Raw genomic sequence first — 9,891 nt, forward strand, 5'->3', positions numbered from 1 at the left:
ATGACACCAAAAGCACAGGCAACAAACTTTTTAAAAAGTGGCCTACAGCAAACTTTAAAACTCCTGTGTATTAAAGGAAACAACAGAATGAAAAGGCAACTTACAGATGGGAAAAAATAATTGTCAATCTTATTTATCTGATAAGGGATTAATATATAGAATATATAAGGAACTTCTACAACTCAACAACAACAACAACAAATTAACTCACTTAAAAAATAGGCATACAACTTGAATACTTATTCTCCAAAAAAGATACACAAGTGATCTTTAAGCACATGAAAAGAGGCTTGACGTTACTAATATCACCAACATTACTGATAATTACCTCACACCCATTGGAAAGCTGTTATCAAAAGGACAGAAATTAGTAAGTGTTGGTGAAAATACAGAGACATAGGAACCCTTGTGCACTGTTGATGGGAATGTAAAATGTTAAAGCCATTATGGAAAACAGTATGAAGTTTCCTCAACAATTTTTTAAAAATAATAGAATAACTATATGATCCAGCAATCCTACTTCTGGGTATATAAAGAATTCAAAGCAGGATCTTGAGGAGTATCTGTATACTTATGTTCATTGTAGTATTATCCACAATATCCAAAGGGTAGAAGCAACCCAAATATTCATTAACAGATGAATGGATAAAGAAAATGTAAGGGGCACCTGAATGGCTCAGTCAGTTAAGGGTCCAACTTTTGATTTTGGCTAGGTCAAGATCTCAGAGTCATGAAATTGAGCCCTGTGTCAGGCTCTGTGCTGGGCACAGAGTCTGCTTGTCCTTCTTCCTCTGCTCCTCTCTCTCTCTCCCTTTCCAATTAATTAATTAATTAATTAATTAAAATATTAAAGAAAATATGTGGTGTATATATATGTGTACACACACACACAAACACACACAGGAATATTACGAAGCCTTAAAAAAGAAGGAAATCCTGTAACATACTACAACATTGATGATCCTTAAGATATTCAGTTAAGTAGGATAAGTTAATCACAAAAGGACAGAGAACCATATCATTTTTCTCATAAGTGTCTAAAATAGAAAAAAAATCATAAACATAAAGTAGGGAATGCCTGGGTGCTTCAGTTGGTTAAGCGTCTGCTTGGGCTCAGGTCATAATTCCGGGGTCCTGGGATCGAGTCCTGCATTGGGCCCCCTGCTCAGTGGGGAGTCTGCTTCTCCCTCTGCCTGCTGCTCCCCCTGCATGTGCTCTCTCTCACGCATGCTCTCTCTCTGACAAATAAATAAAATCTTAAAAAAAAAAAAAAAAAAGAAACATCAAGTAGAAAGTTGGTTGCCAAGGGATAGGGATATGGAAAAGGGTAGTTAGTATTTTGTGGTTATAGATTCAGTGTTGCAAATGAAAAGGTTCTGGAAATCTGTTGCACACTAATGTGAATATATTTTCTTTTTACCTTATTAAAATACTGAGTTTATTTCACATGTGTATTTTTGTCTCCCCACCATTTCCATTTGTCTGACCATTACTACTATATCCTATCATAACATTCCATGCATACTTAAAACCAAGCAAAACGTGGTGTTCCATCTTTAAAAACTAAACAGGTATTTTGGACAACACATTCTTGGTAATGGAACCTGGACAACATTTACAGACACGGTGGGGAAAGTTCCACTCTGCATTATAAAAAGGATAGCCAGATACCAACTGTTACAGAAATGAAATAAGACTGAAAATGTTAACAAACTGTTTAAACTATTTTCTTTAAGAGACTTCCTCCACTGCCAGAGATCTTCAATAGCCTCTTGGTCAGTCATCTGGAAGCAATTATTCAGATAATTGATGAACTTGGCTTCCACTATGGGAAGAGAACCACCTTTTTCTGTTCTTGCTTGCATTTTTGCCTTAATGTCTTCTACAGAACTAGGTCCTTTTGGTGTTTTGGAAGTCTTTTCCTATTTTTTGAAATATTCTTGATGTTTTTGATCTTCTTATTGACGGTTTTGAGTCTTTTCCATTCTGGTTTGATTTTTGTGCATTTTTGGCTGGATTATCTCCTATAGATTTCTTTACTGGAGCCTTTTCTTCAGCTTCCTCATCATTATCATCTTCATCAGCAGCAAGTTTTACTTTTTTCTGTGGAACCTTGCTACCACTTCCAGGGACAGAACTCTTTCTGGGTATACTAAGGAGTTTCACATCCTCTTCCTCTTCCTCTTCCGACTCTGCATCTTCTTCCAGGGCTACTAAGTGCTGTCCACTAATATGCACAGGCCCTGAACCACATCTCAACTGTAAGACCACAGGTGGTGTTATTTCAAAGCCCCCAAGGGAAACCGTTGGCTGTACAGACATTTTCAGAGTTGCCAGTGTGACTTTAATTGCCTCTGCTTCAACAATGTGCAATTCATCCTTTGCACCGGCTCCTAAACTGACTGTTCTTAAGAATAACTGGTGCTCATTTTCATCATTATCCACCTTAGTGACAATCTTTGTCAGCCTTTAGTTCACAACCAAAAAGATAGTTCTGGGGCCTCCGGGGGCTCATGTCCATGTCCATCAAATCTTCCACACTTGGGTGGGAGAGAAGGTGGATGGAGACAAATGACTACTATTCCACAGAACAGCCATGCAGAATGGAATCACACCAGGAGCTAATGTGAATATACTTAACGTTACTAAGCTATACATTTAGAAGGGGGTAAGGTGAGAAATATTATATATTCTTTGCCACAATTTTTTAAAAATTGGCAATGACTGAGTAGACATTTATCAAAATAATGTATGTGAATGGTCATGACAGAAAATGCTCAACATCACTAATCATTAGGGAAATACAAATCAAGCCGCAGTGAGATACCACTTTATACTCACTAGGATGACTATTATTTAAAAAAAAAAACAACTAACAACTGTGGTAAAGGTGTAGAAAATTGGAACCCTCATGCACTGTTACTAGTGGGACTATAAAATGATGCAAATTGTGGAAAACAGTATGATGGTCCTCAAAAAATTAAAATATAATTAGTCATTTGATCTATTAATACCACTTTGGGGCATGTACCCCAAAATTGAAAACAGGGACTCACACAGATACTTCTATAACTAATCATAACAACATTATTCACAAAGTGAAAAAGTGGAAGGGAAGCAATCCAAGTGTCCACTGAATGATGAATGGATAAACAAGATGTGGTATGTACTCTCAATGGAATATTATTCAGGCTTAAAAATGAAGGAAATTCTGACACATGTTACAATACGGATAAACCTCGAAGACTTAAAATAAGTGAAGTCAGTCACAAAAAGATAAACATTGTATGATTTTCCTTGTAGGGGATTCTTAGAGTGGTCAAATTCATAAATACAAAAAGTAGAATAGAAGTTACTATGGGCTAAATGGAAAGGGGAATAATAAGTTAATGCTTAAAGAATACAGAGTTTTTATTTAGGATGATAAAAAAATTATTGAAGAAGATAATGGTAATGGTCACACAACATTGTTCATGTGCTTGATGTTACTAAATTATATACTTATAAATGGTTAAAATGGTGGATATTATGTAATTCTACCATAATTAAAAAATGGAAACAAGGGGTGCCTGGGTGGCTTAGTTGGTTAAGTGTCTGCCTTTGGCTCAGGTCATGTTCTCAAGGTCCTGGAATAGAGCCCCACATCAGACCCCCTGCTCAGTGGGGAGTCTGCTTCCCTGGAGAGTCTGCTTCTCCTTCTCCCTCTGCCCCTCCCCCCATCCTCATCCTCTGTCATGCGCTCTCTTCTTCAAATAAAAGATAAAATTCTAAAACATGGAAATTAATATGAGTTTATTACGGGGCTTTTTGTAACAGGAGGACTAAAGAAGGTATTTGTACTTAAGCTGTGGAAAACATTATACTTAAGATGTAAAACATTTTAGAAGAGAGGAAATGAATAAACAAGGAAATTTATGTGGGAAAGGAAATTGTCTAACAAGACAGTGATAAGTGTGATTTGAAATATGTGAGGAGTGTCCGAATAAAGTATGGAATCAATTCTACAGATAATGAGAGGAAGCTGAACCACATAGTATTAATTGTTGAATAGAATGTTTGCTCACAATAGTACATTTCTTTGTTTGCTTGGTATTGTCCTTTAGATTTTGCATAAATGTTTTCTACACTGTATGCTTTAGTATATTTGATAATAAGGTATATCTTCAGTCAGTATTTAACAACCATTTCTTTATTTCCTTCTTTCCCTTTTCCTTCCTTCCTTCCTTCCTTCCTTCCTTCCTTCCTTCCTTCCCTCTTTCTTTTTTCTTAATTTTGATAACATTTCTCTACTTCTTTGAGATCAGAAGCAGTAATCAGCAGTCACAGCAGAGATACTTGATATTTGGAGGACAGGGTCCTTTTTGCCCACCCTGGCTCCCACAAGCTATGTGGCCAAGCCACTTCTGGAACATGCTGAGCTGCTGCTATGGCCAGAGGGGTTCGAGATGGGTAGGTGCTACTGTGCTAAGAGCTGAAATTGACTGAAATTAACTTCAGTTTACCATATAAGCCTTCATTTGGAAATTGTAAGCCTTCAGTAAACTCAGGTTCTAATATAGTTACATCAGGCAGGTTCTGCCATTGCAATGTTATCTCAGTAGGGAGACACATTCCTGGTGCTTCCTACTCTGCCATTTTCACAGATAATGATACACACACACACACAGATATACACACATACATATATGTATCCATATATGACATATACATGTATGTATATGTGTGTATACAAAAAGATCTATATATGTATGCAGGCATGTATTTATGATGTATACATTTTATATATGTGTATATAAGATGATATCTTTAAACTGTTAAAGGCAATTTAGAGAGAGTGAGGGGAAATTTGAAGGAATATAATATAGATAGTTCCTAAAATTTCTTGAAATGTAAGTCAGTCAAGAAGTACATTCTGTATGTGGGGTACATATTTTCTAACAGCTAGAAGAAATGAGATAATTTGGCAATATGTTGATGAATTTAGGTCATGAAAATCCAGGATTATTGAATTTGTGCTTGTATGTGTGTGTAACCTCTGATTATGTATTGTTCTAATCAAGTTGATCAAAGAAGAAGTACATAACTACAAGTGGAGATCATTTTGTGATGCATTTTTATTTTTGTCCTTGGGGAGTGTGATGGTATGATTCCACATACTGAATTCCAGCTTCCATATAAATTTCCTTATTATTGCTGGATAACTTGTGTTTGTTGCTTTCCCTCTTTTTTGAGTATTTATTTTATGCTAACATTTTTACTGCCTATTGAATGATTATCAACACGTAGGTCAGTTAAAAGTGTCCACAGAGCACAGAATATGCTGCTAGAAAATATTTTGGAGATGTGCCTAGTCACTATTTACATTGGCACTTGCAGTCTGCAGTATAATCAAAATGAGTTAATGTAATGTTGTACTAAGTAAGCAGGTGGCTTAATTTTGCAGGAATTAAGCAGTCAGTAAAATAGGGAATTTGAATTTGGTCCATAAGCACAGGAGTTGCTTTAGTTTAGCAATGTTGCCAAACTTGGAAAGGACAGCAGGATTTGTGTGTGTGTGTGTACATAAATGAAAGGTAATAGAATATGAATATGAACTTGTTAGAAAATCTCTCAATATTGGAAAACAGATCACATCTTGGTGATTGAAAGAAATGCTAATACTATGGAATTTATTTCTTCCAACAAATGAAACAAATTGAAAATATAGATTCAGAAATGTTTTAAGTACATTCATATATTTTATTTATAATTTTATGTCTAATAGAATGTATATAGTAAAGGTAAATCTCAAAAGTTGACTTTACTATAAGGCTAAAAAATATATATTAAACTGAGGCTGATATGCATAATGGAATGTGTACTTTATATGCCTTATCTTATTTATTTTTTCCAACATCTTTATAAAATACTAACTCCTAATTTTCTATGGGGAAAGTACAATGTATTTAGTTGAAGCAATGTAGCCAAAATCAAGTACCTAATAAATTGTCCAGCTAGGATTTCAAGGCAGTCTTTTTTCTTTCAAGGTTCTGTGCTCAAAAAGTTGCTAATGCTCCCATTTACTTAAGGGAAGAGCTTCAAGGGGATGGATGAAGGTTGAAGAGGGCAATGCTTACTTCTGTCTTGACCTGGAAGAATTTGCTGAAGTAACATTTACATTTAGAAAAAAGGAACATTATATTTCTAAGCTGAGATGGGGAGGGAGCATTAGAAAATAATATGAACAGAGAAATTATTATGAGCAGAGATATGCAGGTTCATAGTTTTTTAAGAGACATGCCACACAGTCCAAATATATTTTGTAAGGTAAGTTAGGGTCAGAGTGTTAAGGGCTTTCATTGAGCTTTTAAGATGAAACTTGAATTGTATCATATAGGAAATTACAGGGTATTTAGTAAATGAAAATAGACTCCCCATCATAATTAATATATAATATATATAATATATATAATATATATAATATAAAACATTATTATATATTATTAATATATATAAATATATATTATATATGTTGATTTGTTTACCCCACAAGATTTCAGTTACATTAGTTTCAAGCAATTGCATTAATTTGGATGTTGAGTTATTAAGGGCAGTGTCAAGACTTTGTGTTAATCAGATCCATTCACATATATGTTTTTTCTCCTCCACATCTTTGACTACAATAAGAGACCCATCTATCCTATGGTTTATGGCACTATGATCCAAATTGTTCTTTTAATTCTACATCTCAATCACTTTTATGATTTATTACATTCTAGAAGGAACTAAAATGAAAATCCACAAGTTAAAAAGATCAAAGGCTTTTGAGTCAGAATGTTTTTATTCATGCCTAAACCCACACTTTGAAGTTAGTTAACTCTCCAAAATATCCATTTTTTATCTATCAAATACTGGGGAATTTAGTTCTAATACATGATGTTGCTATGAGAACAATGTAAGAAGGAAACCACACAGCAGTGTGATCAAGGATTATTATTACTATTTTTATAAGGATTATTAGTTTCTGTCTTTCCATCATGTCTGCTCCTGGTCATTACTTTGTTTCTTTGGTTTTTTTTTTTAATAATAATTTTTTATTATGGTTTTTTCCAATAATAATTTTTATTATGTTATGTTAGTCACCATACAGTACATCCTTAGTTTTTGATGTAGTGTTCCATGATTCATTATTTGCGTATAACACCCAGTGCTCCCTGCAATATGTGCCCTCCTTAATACCCATCACCGGCCTATCCCAATCCCCCGCCCCCCTACCCTCTGAAGCCTTCAGTTTGTTTCCCAGAGTGCATAGTCTTTCATAGTTATTTCCCCTTCTATTTAACCCCCTTCATTCTTCCCTTCCTTCTCCTACCGATCTTCCTGCTATTTCTTATGTTCCGTAATTGAGTGAAACCATATGATAATTGTCTTTCTCTGTTTGACTTATTTCACTTAGCATAATCTCCTCCAGTCGGTTCCATGTTGCTGTAAATGTTGGGTAATCGTTCTTTCTGATGGCTGAGTAATATTCCATTGTATATATGGACCACATCTTCTTAATCCAGTCATCTGCTGAAGGGCATCTCGGCTCCTTCCACAATTTAGCTTTTGTGGACAATGCTGCTGTGAACATTGGGGTGCATATGGCTCTTCTCTTCACTACGTCTGTATCTTTAGAGTAAATACCCAGTAGTGCATTTGCTGGATCATAGGGTAGCTCAATTTTTAACTTTTTAAGGGACCTCCACACTGTTTTCCAAAGTGGCTGAACCAACTTGCAAATTGGCATCTGGGATCTTGATCGGTAAACAGATCCTCCAGTGATATACAACTTTTCTTAACTAATAAGGTGGCTCTCTGGGCCTCAGCGTTGGTACAATGTGGTTTTTGTGCAGTGCACCTCCATTCCTTCTGGGAGTCTGGAATTTGCGAGCATATTAAGCAGAGGGTGCCTATGTGACAAGCTGCCACTCGAAACCCTGGACTGTTCTAGTGAGAACCACGCATTCTCCAGTTTCCCTGGGCAAGAAGCGCCGCATGCTTGGTGCCGGAGAAAGAAGCATGCTCAGGTGTCCCCCTCGTGGGAGGGAGAAAAAACACGGAAGCCCGCATGGGATTCCTCCCGACCGCTGTCTCTTCTCTTACGATCTGGCTGTAAGTCATCTTAGCCATGGGAAGACGATATGCAGATTTGCTTGAGCCCTTCTAGGAAATCTCAAACATGGGAATGGTCCTAGGGACATCCGAACACTCGGCGCAGACAGCCCCTGACTTACAATGGTTCCACTTACGAGTTTTTGGCTCTATGATGGTGTGAAATGGATGCACATTCAGTAGAAACTGTACTTCGAATTCAGAATTTTGATCTTTTCCCAGACCAGGGATGTGCCTTAAGATCCTCTCTCCTGCTGCCGGGCAGTTGGAGCGAACCACAGCCCCAGTCAGCCACGCCATCACAACGGCGGGTACGCATACACTGCTGACCATTCTGTACCCATACCAGCCATTCTGGTTATGACTTTCAGTGCAGTAGTCAACCAATTACACGAGATGCACAGCACTTCATTATAAAACAGGCTTTGTGTTAGATGATTTTGTTGAACTGTAGATTAATATAAGTATTTTGAGCACCTTTAAGGTAAGCCAGGCTAAGCTATAATATTCTATAGGTTAGGTATATTAAATGCATTTTCTGCTTACAATATTAGGACATCAGTGAGTCAAGGAAAATGTGTATATAGCTTCTTTATATTTTAATGTTAATTCCATTAGGCTAGCCCAGTAGTTCCCAACCTTGGCTATGATTAGAATTGCCTGGGAAATTACACACACACTCCAACTGCCTGCTCCAGGCCACAGAACAATTCATTCAGGATTTCTGCTGTGTAGACACAGGTATCATCAATATCTTTTAGTTCTGACATTTCCTCTTGTTGTTTTTTAATAGTTCGTATGTCTTTTGGAAATTTTCCTCTTTAGGCATGTTATCAGCCTTTTCCTCTAGATCCTTTGGCATGTTTTTTCTTTACTTTGAAATCGTTTAAGATTTACAGAGAGGTTGAGCAATCAGTCCAGGGAGGACCTGGCATACTCTCCCCCTTGCTTTCCCAGATGCTCACAGCTCCCATAACCATCGCTAACTATCAAAAATAAGACATTAACACTGGCATCTTGCTGTTACCTAAACTACAGACTTTGTGTAGATATCACCAGATTTTTCCAGGAATGTTGTTTAGGAATGTACCTTCTATCCCTGCACTCTGAAGGGTTTTAATCAGGAAAGGATGCTGTATTTTGTCAAATACTTTTTCTGCATCTATTGAGAGGATTATATGGTTCTTGACTCTTTATTGTTGATATGATGTATTATACTGATAGATTTGCAAATGTTGAACCACCCTTGCATCCCAGGGATGAATCCCACTTGGTCATGATGGATAATCCTTTTAATGTACTGTTGGATCCTATTAGCTAGGATCTTGTTGAGAATTTTGGCATCCATATTCATCAGGGATATCGGTCTGTATTTTTCCTTTTTGATGGGGTCTTTGCTTGGTTTGGGAATCAAGGTAATACTGGCCTCATAGAATGAGTTTGGTAGTTTTCCTTCTCTTCTATTTTTTGAAACAGCTTCAGGAGAATAGGTATTATTTCTTCTTTGAATGTTTGGTACAATTCCCCGGTGAATCCATCAGGCTCTGGACTCTTGTTTTTGGGAGGATTTTGATCACTGCTTAAATCTCTTCATAATTAATCGATCTGTTTAAATAATCAATTTCTTCCTGTTTCAGTCTTGGTAGTTTATAGGTTTCTAGGAAGGCATCCATTTCTCCCAGGTTGTTTAATTTATTGACCTAAAGTTGTTGATAAAAGTTTCTAGTGATCCTTCCTATTTCATTGGTGTTGGTCGTG

General features: G+C 36.5%; 1 pseudogene; it reads right to left on the reverse strand.

The window, feature by feature from the left end:
* Positions 1-1,556: 1,556 nt before the first annotated feature.
* LOC103677658 lies at positions 1,557-8,466 on the reverse strand (annotated as a pseudogene).
* Positions 8,467-9,891: the final 1,425 nt, after the last annotated feature.

Source organism: Ursus maritimus, unplaced genomic scaffold (assembly GCF_017311325.1).
Source record: "Ursus maritimus isolate PB19 unplaced genomic scaffold, ASM1731132v1 scaffold_10, whole genome shotgun sequence".
In the NCBI taxonomy this organism is placed as follows: domain Eukaryota; kingdom Metazoa; phylum Chordata; class Mammalia; order Carnivora; family Ursidae; genus Ursus; species Ursus maritimus.